The following is a 13,389-nucleotide window of genomic DNA, read 5'->3' on the forward strand; positions in this document are numbered from 1 at the left end:
TCTTCCTTCTCTGGATTGTGTAAAATCTGTTGTGGTTTTTTTGTGTGTTAGTTTTCACCCTGACTACGGTTCTATTATACGTACTTATCGCATAATAGGAAATACGTTCAGTTTGTATGTAGTTATTTGTAAAATACGGGTACTGGGTACTGGTATTGCCCGAGAAGATTCAAGGAAGTTTATGTGGTATTCGTTCGTTTTTCGTTATAAAAGGTTATAATTTACCGTCCATTTTTCACTCTGCAGAAATCGTACTGTGTCGTACTGTGATAATTAATATTTTCGTGTTATGCATTTAACCTACTCAGGTCCCTGACAAGTAATAAATTAAAACCCGGTGTGTTTAACAGCCGTCGATTAAGTATTGTAGAGTACGTCATGAGCACCGCCGTCTAGATCCTGCGGCGGTGGTCATGTGTCATGGTAACATCGTTCTTCTTAATATTAATTTGAACTTGTGACTGGGAAATAGCATAGTGAATCCCAAATCAATCTCCTCAAGACAAGATTCTGTTCTTATTCTCCCTCATTTCTTGCTGTTTACTGAAATGAAAAATACATTTGTAGTATTTGAAAACGGACGTTAGCTCATCACCGCATTGTAATACTAATATATTTTTGACAATGAATTATTGTGTGATTCAGACACTCGGTATTATGATCATGCTTGTGAAAATATTGAAGCGTGGCTTAGTTGCGTATTAGAATAATAGTCTATAGGAACTGGGTGTTAGTTAAATACTGAGCCCAATCAAATATCAAGAAGAAAGAAAGAAAGAAAGAATAATAGTCGTAAATAGTAACTATGCGTCAAAGAAAATGCGAACATGAAAGGGATATTAATTATTTAAGGTATTATACTTTTTCTTTTATTCTTCGATCTTCCAATGTTGGTTAGTTTATGGGCTAGGTTTTGTGTGCTATAAGTGGAGATTGGTCCTAGTCCCATTTCCTAACCTCAAATAGAAAGAATAATCATAACAGTGCTGAATCGAAAGGTAGCTTCCGCAATCATACGAGGTACAGTAATATTATTCAATGAGCATATCTAAATTGTTTTTATGAGATCAGGAGTTTTATTCGGTATATAATTTCCTAAATCTGGCCAATAATATCAAACTGAAGTTCCTTTGCAACTTACCATTTAATATCTAAGGAACTGGTAAAGAATCTCACAATCTCGTTTTGTCAAATTCAAGTATCATATTCATGTAACAGTAATTGTGTAAGAAAAATCTCTGCTTTATTGTTTAAACCCATCAAGTTTGCTTTACACGTAGCGTATGAAAATAGTAGGAGCAAAGATGATGTGAAGAATATAAGAAAATTCTACCCTACTATGCGTGTAACGCCCCTTCATCTAATATTAGTATGTAGCCCATTGAGCCACTAGGAAATACTAGCCAAGTTTAAAGTGATGGAACTATTTCCATTGACTACACCTTCATTCTACAATTGACGAATTCCATCTACCTTGCATGAAGACAAAAAATAATTGTTCATAGGCCTACATCACGTGTTGGAATTATCGTGTGAAATTTTATTCATGCCCCACAAAAGCAACATACCAAATTATCTCAGATAAATTTCCATTACCTATTTATGTGACTATCCCTATTCATAGACTTGTTAGTCTATTTATCCCCTTTCTCCCTAATATTTATACTTCTTTTTGTAAACGATTTCACAGAAGTTGGAAATCTATTAAACATCTGGTAAATTATTCCAAGAAACACTACATCAGTATTGTGGTCATAAAAAGATCCTGTCTGAGAGGGACCTTAGACGTGTTTCATGGCTTGTGAATCGGAATTGCTTAAAACCCGACAGGAATTGCTGCAGTCAGTGAATGAAGGTCCATCCCGAACTGTTGGCGAGAGAACATTGCGAGTTATAAATGAGTATTTGTCCCAATTTGTCCTTTTGAATTCCAACTTTTTCTTCATATTATGATCCTTCTTACTTTTGAAGACTCCATTCGAGCTTATTTGTCCACTAATGTCATTCCGCACTACCTCTCCAGTGACAGCCCGAAACGTTCTGTTTAGTTGAGCAGCTCGTTTATGTACTCCCATGTCTTCCCAGCCCAAAGGCAACAATGTTTTCATAACACTAGACTACTCTCTTTTTTTTTTTTTTTTTTTTTTTTTTGGAAATACCTAGACCAAATCGTGCTGCTTGGGATCTTTCCTTTACAGTACTTTATCTTTTTCTCCAGTCTTTGTCTCACACAGGTGTGTCACAAAACAGGAATATTCTTTCGGGTAAAGTCTGTTGGACGCCTTTGTAATAAACTATGATTTACTTGTATGGGGTGTATGTTATTTGCAGAGTAGTGTGTTGGTAAATTACTACACCCTATCCATTTGCTCAAATTGTTTCAAGAGATTAATGACCTGATGATGTTGATCACTGCAGTATGTTTTAACATTAGAAATGTTAGCCTGTTTACTAAGTGGCTTTCAATAATTTGCGATAGATGTGATTATTATGTCTTAAAACCTCAGTCTGATGTATTATGGAGGTAGGCGTTGACTGATTGATTGATTCATGATGTTACTGGCTTTATGTCCCACTAACTACTTTTACGGTTTTCGGAGATGCCGAGGTGCCAGAATTTAGTCCTGCAGTTCTTGTACGTGCCAGTAAATCCACTGACATTAGGCTGATGTATTTGAGCACCTTCAAATACCACTGGACTGAGCCAGGATCGAACCTGCCAAGTTGGGGTCAGAAGGCCCAGCGCCCCAACCATCTGAGCCATTCAGCCCAGCATATAAATGTACTAGGTAACAAATTAATATTTCTTTACTTCTCTAATAGGCCTATACATTGCAGATGCCAATTTAAAAGAAACTGCTCTCATGTACGAAGATGTATGGTGCACAGAAGTAGTAAAGTTTAACATAATATCTCTGACAGCTGTTTATTATTTCTATAACTCCCTATTTATACTACATAGCCTACTTCTCATGTACTGGGTTTACTGCACACCCTTTTTTTCTCCTGCCCCCCAATCATACACACGTGCACGCGGGTGCGCGCGCACACACACAATAAAACTGGGACAAGCTTCCAGGTATAAAACCTGTTGCACACCTTGGCATGGGTTGGGGAATATTTTCATAGCAAACATGTTAAAATTGCAGTGCAAATTCCATTTTAGGTGAACACGCGTATTTTGATCTAACATAGTGTTCATTGGTTTAAGTTTACTATCACATGAATCCCTGTGTGAACTTTTTCTTGTAGGTTTGTTCTGTCTCTTACGATGGATGTGTGGATGATATTTTGGTTACAGAGTAAAAGTTGAAACAAGCATTTTTATGCATTCCATTTGAAGCAGTATATTATTCATGTAGGCTATGGAGTTTGTAACAACTAAGTTAGTTCACCGGACAAAAATTTAGTGACCCTAGTGCGCACACACTGATGGACCGTTAAGCCTGTACAGATGGCACAGCGAACGAGTCTCATGCTCTACAGCACGTGCAGTACCTCTGTGTGAGCGTAAGGCAGTAGCAAAGTATTAGTCAGTGAGACATTGATAGACATTGATGTTTCAAGCGGACTTTGTATGTCAACATAGGTAGATGTAAGGATGTGACAGAGTGCCAAAAAGGGGCAATCATGTTTGGCCATGCCCATGGCCATACGGTGTGTGAAGTTGTTGGATTTGTTGGTGTTTCGCAGTAGACTGTTGAACGTTTCTACAAGCAGTGGTGTTCCACACGTTGCCATGAAACACTACGCCAGAATTGTGGTCATAAGAAGATCCTGACTGAGAGGGACCTTAGACGTGTTTCATGGCTTGTGAATCAAAATTGCTTCCAAACCTGACAGGAATTGCTACAGTCAGTAAATGAAGGTCCATCCCAACCTGTTAGCGAGAGTACATTGCAACAGGAACTGCATGCAGTGAACATTTGGAGCCGGTCACCTCACAAGAGGCCATTGCTCACACAGGCACGTAAAGCTGTGCGTCTTGAATGGGCTAGAAATCATCGATTGTTGACAGTAGCTGACTGGCGGAACATAATGTGGTCTGACGAATCACATTTTGGCCTTATTCCAATAATGCACATCATTAAGTGCACCTAAGGCCAAATGAAGCCTTTCATCCTGAATGTGTGCAAGATCAAGTTTAAACTGGAAGTGGGTCTGGGATATTTTTTACGTGTTTTTCGTATCATAGATTGGGCCCGCTTACTGAGGTTACCACTAATACGAACCAGTATGTTTATTTAAACATTCTGGATGATCAGGTATTGCCTCCCATTCAACATCTGCATGATGAAGCTATTGATACCCCGATTTTTAAAGATGGCAACAGCAAAATTCATCGGGCTGGACGCCTATGTGACAGGTTTTATGAACACCCCCCACCCTATTACATCTTGATTGGCTTGCGAAATCACCTGACTGGAACCCCATTGAAAATCTGTGGGAGATGATGTATCAGTGGGTAAATCGCTGACATCAGCATCCCCGTAATTTGGTGGGATTGCACGATCAAATCCTCAGTGCCTGCACGACCTTTTGGACTCTCACGGAGTTAAATGATGCTTGTAATGATTTTTTGTCTGGTGAGCATATTTTGTGATGGAGAGTTGAATGCTCTTCTATTTAGTTGATCCGTGCCAAATACCCTTTTTATTATTATGTTCTTGGTCCAGGTTAGACTGTGTCGTCACTCAATGTACATTATATACAGGTTGCCAACTTCGCTGATACATCACAGTAATCTTTATCAAGATGACTACCCCATGTGTGTTGGGGACACAGATGAAGAATACACCCACAGTATCCCCTGCCTGTCGAAAAGAGGTGACTAAAGGGGGCAAGCAAAGGACGATTGTATTAGAACCATGAAACTACTTGTGATTAGGACCATCATGCGGGCAACATCACGGGTCGCCTTTACTTGTGAGTAGTATCACCATGTTAGTACACAACAGGTTTGTGATTAGTAGTAGCAGAGAGTAGCTTCACTGTGGGTTTACAGTACCTGTGATTAGTAACTGTATATGAGCAACACCGTGGGTCTGCATTGCCTGTGATTAGTACCCAGTATGTGAGGAACACCACAGGAATACTGGCGCCTGTGATTAGTACACCTGTGCGAGGAACACCATTGGTTTGTGTTGCCTATGAGTGGCGCCATATGTGAGGAACACCATAGGTCTGCGTTACCTGCGTGATGTACGATACTTCTGCATAGTTCCATAATGTTTCGGACACTGTGAGTCTACGCTACTTGGATTAGTACCGCAACATGACAAATGCCATGGTTCTACTTTACTAGCAATAAGTAGCATTATGAAAGGCCGTTGACCTGAATTTTGGACCCCTGTAGACATCAAGCATCATCGTTTCAAGAATTTGCTTTAGAAGCAGTCCCTTGGTCAGTAATACTATTGTTTTCAGATAGTTTTTGGGAAGGTGGGTATTGCGGGTCAGATCCATTGATTGTCTTAAATTCATATTCATCTATGCATTCTTTATCATGTTTTGAATTCTGGTCATTGGATGATTCTGGACTTTAAAATTGTCATTATGTTTCATCTCATTTCATTCCATTAGGGGTCATTGACCTAGATGTTAGGCCCCTTTAAACAACCAGCATCATCATCAAGATGACTGATGTACCTCTACTTGAACCAAGATAGTGTCCCCAGACAGCTAAAATAGACTTGTCATCCATCCTGGATGAAAAGTGAAAGAGAATTTTAAGAGGCCGTAGAAGCTTTGAATAATTGTTTTAAAATTTCCTTTTGTCTGCTCAGTAATTCAGTGCCTGCTTTTCTGTTGAAAGAGAGATGCCTCCAGAATGACTGAAAGAACTAGAACACACAAAATAAGCATAACATGAAGTTCTCTGCATTCAAATACATCTTGTCTATGAGTATTTTATAGCATGCCAGAAATCCTCTCTAATCATCCACATTTGATGTTGAAAACCACAAATTCACTTCAGTGATTTTCATGTGCAGGCAGAAAACAAAGCAAGAAGCAGATTTAACAATTTTTATGTCTTAAAATAGCTTTAGAGAATGATCATGCCAAACACCTAGCAAGCTGACTGCACAATGCAGGTTATCTAGCAGTAAGCTTGCATTTTGGGGATTGAGTTTGTACTTCATTTTTGGTAGCCCTGAATATGATTCTGCATGATTTCCTATTTTCACACCAGTCAAGTGCCAGGATTGTACCCTAATTAAGGCCATGGCATGGTCACTACCTTCCCAATCCTATCCCAACACTATCAACAAATTGTGGAAGTCGTTGCAATGTTGAAACAAATAGCAAAACGGAAGCTACCCATATCAAACACATTCTATGAGGTAGGCTTAAATTTAATCATTTCAATGATGATAAGGTTTATTTTGTTACAATTGACATATTTCGTGGAAGCCCACACACTTGATTGTATTTTGACTCTGTATTTCATTTCAAGTTATATATGCAAGTATCCAAACATTCAGAATACTTGTACAAATGACGTTTTAAATTGCATATTATTTACCTATTTGACCAAAAGATGCAGCGTGTAATTGTCTCTTGATATGTGATTCGATTATCTGACTTCAGCAGTTTGTTTTGAATATAAATACCATAGAATACTTGCCTCATAATTTGACAGTATTCCTACTGTTTTGTTACGGTACTTGTTTTACGTTCCACCAACACAGACAAGTTTTACAATGATGGGATAGGACAGGGCTACAACTGGAAAGAATGCGACTGTTTGCCTGAGTTAAATATAGCACGAGCATTTGCTTCTTTGAAAATGGGAAACCATAGAAATTTATCTTCAGAGTAGTCAATAGAGCGGTTCAAACCCACAATTTCCAGAATGTAAGTTCACCGTTACGTGACCCAAACCGCACAGCCAATTCACTCTGTTTTCCTACTTACCTGATATATCTAAGGATATGAAGTGTATGTTTTAACCTTATCGATTCCTTTTGATAATACCAGTAATGGAAAGTACTAACTTAATTCTTCCCTAACCTTAACTGGGCAAAAATAATAATTGTAATTTAATGTGACTATTGCTAGTCTTGTGCAGCGCTGACCCTCTGTGAGCATGGGTGGAATCTGCCATGTATGGGAAACTTAGTGTGGTATATGAGTTGCAGGTATGTTGGGGATAGCACAGACATCATTCCCTCAGCCAAGGGAATGGACCGCTTTAAGATTTAAATCCCTCGATCCTGTCAAGAATCAAACCTGGTGCACTAAGGACTGAAGGCCAAGATACTAACAACTCAGCCATGGAGCTGGACAGGGCAATACTGAAAGGAAAAATATCTTTGCTTATTATTTGTATATTTCAGTGTAATAAATGTAGACCCTTGATTCTCTTTAGTTTGGGTACATTATCCATTTACCCTTTTTTTTTTGTACCCCTTATGTATGCAGTAATCTTAAAACTTAACAATCATGACAATATTCCTTCTGCGCTGTGATTATTTTAAACTCTGAACAGTCTTTTGATGGAGACTTAACTCTTCTCCTTTCAGACGTAGTCATCATCTGTTATAGCCATATGATGTATTATATTACACGTAATAAACTTCATATTGGAGCCCGTATTGTCAAAGTATCAACTTGTGAAAATTTGGATTATATAATTCCACCTTTACAATACTGCAAGTGTCTTTATTGTAATTTAATGTAGTCTTTTCAATAAAGACACTTGCAGTATTGTAAAGGTGGAATTATATAATCCAAATTTTCACAAGTTGATGTATTATATACATGAAATCCTTGAAGTAATACTGTGGGGCTGTTAATTTAGTTTTGTTTTATATTTTATTTCTTAAATGATTACAGTTGTCTTCATGTACATAGTTTGTACATGGTGGACTTGTGAAACCTTGATACCAAAATTATAAATTTTCTGGATTTTAAAAATTCACTCTATGGTTAGGATGATAAACAGAAGTAATATAACCCCCTGCTAATTTTGCATAATATCAGATGGTTATGCCCAGTAGTGTAGCAGTTGTTTGATGTGGAGCTGAGGTATAAGATACCCTTTTCAAACATTTTGAGTTTTTATTGGGCATTCAGAATTGAACTTCCAATGTTAACCCTGGTATAACGAAGGTCAAGTGAGAGACAGTACATATGAAAAGAGATCTGAAGGCAGATAGGAATGGACTGCTGGGTGTAGTATTGGCTATTGTATCTTAAAAGTTGCTTTTTTGTTGGGGCACTGACCTCACAGATGACATTCTGTGAAAGCTGCAATTATAAGGTTGCTCACAGATATTTACTTACTAAAATATGTATTCAGATAATTTTAAACTACTGTAAATATTTTTGTAAATGCCTTCAATTACATTCCAAACATGTCTGGGCATGGTTTGGGCATGCCTTTTGAAGTTTGGCAGGCATACCTCAAGAAATTATAACCCAGACAATTAGCTCATTCAAACTACTTCAGTTACATAGACTTTGCCCTGTATATAACCTAAATTTTAAAGGCACATGGGTTCAAGTCTAGACACACTATGCCACACATTGTGATTTATTAGTCTGTGGCCCTGTGGCAGAAATATACGTTAGTTAATTTTGTATGCTTTCGCATACCTATCATAATAGTCTTATTTTGTATTGAATACAACTGTGAGAAAATGGATCATACTGAAATAGGAAAATACAGTGACAGTAAATGAAGTTTCTTTGCCAGTAGAAATGTGTTGTATGGAAGAAGAGAAAATATATACAGATGATGTGGTAGAAAACAAGTTTAAATTTGGTGATACCGAGTGACAAACATATTTGGTCTGTTGGATTCTGTGCGTTTTTGAGCTGATTAGGATTTACATTGGACCTTTTGTTATGAAGCACTACTGAGCTGAAGCCAGTATAATTTTAAATGTCTGTATTCACTTCACTGTGTGCATAAATTTCTATTAAGTTAACTGAAGCTTTATAATACACCTACGGAAAGTCTTTTATCCTCCTTTTTTATGCATTATATACAAATAAACTTGATAGGCCTATATGGTTATCTTGCTGCAATTCAAGTTAAGATATGTACAATTTCTTTCCCTGTGATATAATTCTTCCATTCTTCTCTGTCTCCTATTTGGTACCGGTATGCACTCAGTTCTCTACAGATTATGAGCAGTAAAATAGCTATATTCCAGGTAGTTTTGTAGGATTATTTCTGATGATCCTGGGGTCACCATAAAGTTAATTGTACTCTATTCTGACCAGAGCTTTGAGACAGATATCCTTGATGTCCCATGACTTTTCTGATTATAATACCACTCCACTCTCATGAGGATTCAAATCACAGCTATCAAGACTAAGATGAAAATGCTGAGCAATATTACTAATACTAAGGAAGTGAGCATCATAACTTCAGTACATCCTGTAGGCACAGTGTAAATATCCAAACACTGTATATGGCTATAAATGCCTATGTTGGCAACATTCATCCACTGCCTGCCAAGTATTAACTTACTTTTGCCTGTGATTGGGTTACTTTTAGTTTTTAATTTAGTGATTTGGATAAAGCTAGTTTCTTGATTTATTTTCGTACATATTTTTTTCCAAGGTTGGCAATATTGTCTTCTGTTGAGAGTCATTCACAGGTGCTCGCATGAATCTTCTGTCGATGGTTATATTTCACATGCGTATGTTATTCATAGGAAATGTTGCCTTCTGCCACTATTCTGAGGAATGGGGAAATAACTTACTGTATTGAATTTTCCCACTTCTTAATTGTGTAAGTTGTAACTTAGAATGGTTTCTCATGCAAAATTCATAACTTTTATGAAGATTTGATGTACATTATATATGTTATTTTTTTCTGTTCTGAAGAACCAGTGGCACACAATCATTTTAATCTGTACTTCAAAGAATCCAGATAAAACATAATGTTTATTTGTGCAAAATAAGATAACAATATTCTGAATCTGTTTACAAAGACACTGACAAGGTCTGTAGGGCCAAGAAATTACAAAAAGACTGAATATCAATGCTACATTTCCCAGAGGAGTGTGACAGGCTTCAGCAGCCGGCACAATTCCTATTCTCGCCATTCGATGGGGCTTCATTCATTCTATTCCTGACCCGTTTGAAACTGGAAACAGACGGTGAATTTTCATTTCATCAGTGCTACTTTTGTTGACCTTACTCTGCTACTGAAAATATTTTACTGACAGAGTATATATGGGGAAAAAAATCATTTGAGTACTTATGTTGAATGCCAGTTTAAATGTGTGTTAGAGTCATTATTAGAGACGAGTATTATAGGCACTAAAAACAGTTAAAATAGGCAGGTATATAGGCTCTTAAATTAGCCAAAATAGGCATTTAAATAGGCACTAACGTGTAAAATAGGCATGAAAAAATTACTTGTAATTTAATAACACACTCAAGGAATTTACAAGCAACGTTTCAGTGTTTTCCGGTAACAATCTTGTTCTCCTCTCATGCATAATGTTTTTGTACTGAGAGAAAGATCTCTCAACATCACATGAAGTGATTGGACAAAACTTCAGTGAAGTCACTTCATCTGGTTTTATTTTGCTGACAGCAGCTGCCTTCCCAGAGGTTCAGTCAAAACTTCCCCGACTTCTTCCACAATCCTAAATGACTCCACCAGGGGCATGCAACTCTTCTCCAACTTGGTGATTGCTCCCGGCAACTTGTTAAAATTTGAAGATGCTCTGGTTTATGCAGGGGCATATTAGCTCCCAACATTGCAGTGCATAGGTCTGAAGAAAATCTTGTTGGTCTCTGCCCAAAGTGGACTGGTAGAAAGGCTGCATTGATACAGATTTCTGTACTCGTATCAGATGCATCGCAGTATTTCTAAGTTGATCTATGTGGTATTTTTCTCACATTTGATCTTAAAAATAAAAAAATTGACATAAGTTACATTGTCCCTATATCTTAAATTTCTGCAGTTGGGCTAATTGGCAATAATGCATAGTATATATCATGCATTTGTTTCATAAAAAAAAAAAGGGACTATTAGAGATGATGTTTCTAGAAGTACAAAACTTTAAATTAGGAAGAAGGGAATTAGTAATTTACGTGGAAATATGTCCTCAAGGATTTTCAGTTATAATTTGGCAGTATCATGTTGAGTTCACCAGGTGAAAAATATAATAAAAAGAAGTGAGACGATACCGGAGTAGCATAGAGGAGAGATCCGTTCTTTATGCCTGCCAAGGACCCAGCAAGCGGTCCCTAGCAGTATTCTTACTTATATAGAAGAATGAAAATGTCAGATTTGTGAACATTTTATTTGTTTCTATTCGCCGGCTTTGGTCAGCCGCGTCAGCTGTCATGAAGACTATTTTCTGTTGCCTGCAATAGATACTGCATAATGTGAGCCCACAAGGCCGCCACACCTCGTTGAAAATTTAAAAAACCGCGTAATTTGAAATTGTCGCGACATGCGCCCATAACCTTATTTTATTGGGCGAGTTGGCCGTGCGGTTAGGGGCGCGCAGCTGTAAGCATGCATCAGAGAAATAATTAAGGCCACACCGAGCTCGATGGCTTCAGTCGCTTAAGAGCGGCCAGTATCCAGTATTCGGGGGATAGTGGGTTCGAACCCCACTGTCGGCAGCCCTGAAGATAGTTTTCCGTGGTTTCCCATTTTCATACCAGGCAAATGTTGGGGCTGTACCTTAATTAAGGCCGCGGCCGCTTCCTTTGCAGTCCTAGCCTCTTCCTGTCCCATCGTCGCCATAAGACCTATCTGTGTCGGTGCGACGTAAAGCCACTAGCAAAAAAAAACAACCTTATTTTTGTTACAATTTAGCAAGACTCTAGAGGGGATGCTAGAGGCTTGTTAACCTAGGAGCTTACACCCCTACGTCTCACTTTGCTTTCCCCACACCCCCTTCCTCCCCAAGCACAATGGTTACTAACTGGACCTCACCAATCCTGGCCAACGTTCTTTTCGCGCTGGCTTGATCTTGTAAAGATAGTCTTCGCAACTTTGTAAAACACGCTGTGGCATAGTCCTAACCGGGCTACATTGGATCTGCAACCTTTGTTTCGCGAAGGCTTAACAAAAGTGTAATAGAATTAACAATTTTTAAAGGGAGTTTTAAAAATTGCATTTCAGTTGTAAATCTCTATTTTCACAGGAAATGAATCACAGTTCAAAATACCGATTTAATTTTCATCCATTCTGTGACAAGAGACCACTGGCATTCGAACTCCTCTTTCAGAAATTTAATGATTATTTACATTTTAGTAATATAAATTATTGAAAGTTCACAACTAATACAGCATTGCAACAAAACAACTTGCCACAATACATACATTAATAAGCCTATAATATATGCTACAATGAAATGCGATCATAGTTCTCAATCACAAAAAAGATAAAAGGAACAAACGAACTTACCTCCTTACAGCAAGCTTGACAGACTACCCTTCCATCCGTTGTGAAATTGGGATCCCCTCATCCCCTGTGATCCACTGCTTCGGCCAGTAGGACTTCGACGATTTTTCTTTGGGCATTGCCGCAAACTCACCTCTTCTTCTTCTTCCACTTCACAATAAATCACAACACGTTCTGAACGTAAAACGTATGCGTACAACAGTTTGCATCGAATGGGAGGTACAGGGCATATGGGTTGTTCAGTTCGACGCTGACTGGTTCTCGCATATGTCTTATGAGGTTGGAGGGGTTGAATGCTTCGAGGTCAAATTGTTCCTTGTTTTTCCTGATGGAAATTTCCCTAGAAGTATTTCTGGTGACTTCTGAGAATTCACATTTTTGTTCATGAGGTAAAGTGATATTGAGAAAAGTGGAGATAATTCTGTCGAGCACACTAGCTACAATATAATGCACTGGAAGAAAATCGGCTTTTTAAAAATACAGTCAAAATGCATCAAATAGGCAATTATACTCCAAATAGGCACAAACCCTTGAAATAGGCACTTATAGGCACAATAAAACCAACGAAATATAGCTAAAATGACCCTAAAGCGGATTTATGTCTCAAAAGCCTATTTTTCTGACCACAAGAATAAAATAGGCAAATTCCCGTTTCTAGTCATTATATATTCTGTGGGGAGTCACCTTTGTACAAACATTCACCAAAAACAGATGTGCTTTTGTTATAGTCTAGCTTGTGAATTTTTAAAACCTTTATAAGAGGAGTTAATTTAGTTTATTAATACAAGGACCCCTGTATGCATACATACGTACATATTATAGACTGTTATTCTTTCAGCATTCAGTCTGCAAACCTCTGAATTTATTAAATGCCTCCAAAATCCTGTATTTTTAACTAGCTCTGTGGCCTCATATAGTTCTAGACCCCTTACTTATAAATCATTAGAAACTGAGTCTAACCATTTGTCATCTTAGTCTCCCTCCATTTCCCTTATCCA

At 37.9% G+C, this 13,389-nt stretch overlaps 1 long non-coding RNA gene across 2 annotated transcripts in view; it reads left to right on the forward strand.

Moving 5' to 3' along the window:
* The first annotated feature begins 764 nt into the window (after positions 1–764).
* The window catches only part of LOC136862931 (uncharacterized), a 46,146-nt gene continuing 33,521 nt past the window's right edge, over positions 765–13,389 (forward strand). The window contains exon 1 of one of the 2 annotated variants that reach the window (XR_010859095.2): positions 765–852. This is a non-coding gene — a long non-coding RNA (uncharacterized lncRNA). Of the gene's footprint in view, positions 853–2,243; positions 2,790–13,389 lie in introns of those variants that run through there. The other variant, XR_010859096.2, reaches the window with a different exon arrangement.

The sequence above is a fragment of the Anabrus simplex genome, chromosome 2, assembly GCF_040414725.1.
Source record: "Anabrus simplex isolate iqAnaSimp1 chromosome 2, ASM4041472v1, whole genome shotgun sequence".
NCBI lineage: Eukaryota > Metazoa > Arthropoda > Insecta > Orthoptera > Tettigoniidae > Anabrus > Anabrus simplex.